General features: G+C 52.8%; 1 non-coding gene across 1 annotated transcript; it reads right to left on the reverse strand.

The window, feature by feature from the left end:
* Positions 1-957: 957 nt before the first annotated feature.
* GNI_204340 lies at positions 958-1029 on the reverse strand. The gene has a single exon. It is a non-coding gene; the product is annotated as a tRNA-Thr (tRNA).
* Positions 1030-1071: the final 42 nt, after the last annotated feature.

Consider the following 1071-nt stretch of genomic DNA (forward strand, 5'->3'; position numbering starts at 1 on the left):
ATGAAGGCTGTGCCAGAGAATCCTACGGCCACTCGGATTCTCCACCCCCGGTCGAAGACCGCCTACTACCACCATTCACCATTGCGAATCAGTCGAACTCAAAGATGGGGGACTCGGTTTCGGACTGCGCTACCAGCGCGTCAATATATGTCGTAATTACAAATTGTTCGGGTTGGAGCCTCCCCAAATAACCGATTATGGGCCGGTTGGAAGGATGACGAGGAGGAAGCGGTAGTCGGTCCGAACGCGGAAGGCAGGACTCGAACTGGCGTCTTTTTGATTCCAGTTTTACGAACCTACCATTAGACTGTTAAGCCTTACAGTACCGTCACGCTACGTACGCGACACAAGGGGGGCCGATTTTCACACTTGGGAGCGACTTGGACTTTGACGACGTCTCCGACGACGTCTGCAGGCTGCCGAGACAGGAGAGGGGGCCTTCTCGATTGAGTGTTTCACCGACATCAGCTGCGGGCGGTTCCAAACTTACGTGGGATTGTCACAAAGACATCAACCCACTAGCATCCTGGCAGTCCCACATCTCACATCAGGCACTGACAAATCCAGTCGGTCATCAAAGTCCCTGTGGCGCAATTGGATAGCGCGTAGGACTTCTGGTCCTGAGGCTGCAAGTTCGATGTTATCGAGGGGTGTAAGGAAGGCACACACGTCCAAAGCTTCTGAATAAGAAGAGCAACAAACGTGGAATAAATTCAGTTCAGCCTGAATTTTCGAGGAGTGAAGCCTTTTGCCAAAATCGGACCGGCGACCTTTCGCTTACCCATAGGCAAAGAAGGCTGGCGACTGCCAGCGCACAGCCTGAGGCTACCTCACATATCGAATACGCTGTTGACAGCTGCCCTGCACACACGTTATAAACTTCTCCACAAGTGGAACAACACAGGGAAGGAATGTGGTTAGGTTGTAAAAAGGCACCTCGGTTAGAGGGGGTAAGGAAGCCTTCTGCCGGAATCGGACCGGCGACCTTTCGCTTACTAAGCGAATGCTCTGCCCCTAAGCTAAGAAGGCTGACGACAGCCGGTGCACAACCTGAGGCTACTTCACAGATTG

Source organism: Gregarina niphandrodes (assembly GCF_000223845.1).
Source record: "Gregarina niphandrodes unplaced genomic scaffold scaffold00120, whole genome shotgun sequence".
Lineage (NCBI taxonomy): Eukaryota > Apicomplexa > Conoidasida > Eugregarinorida > Gregarinidae > Gregarina > Gregarina niphandrodes.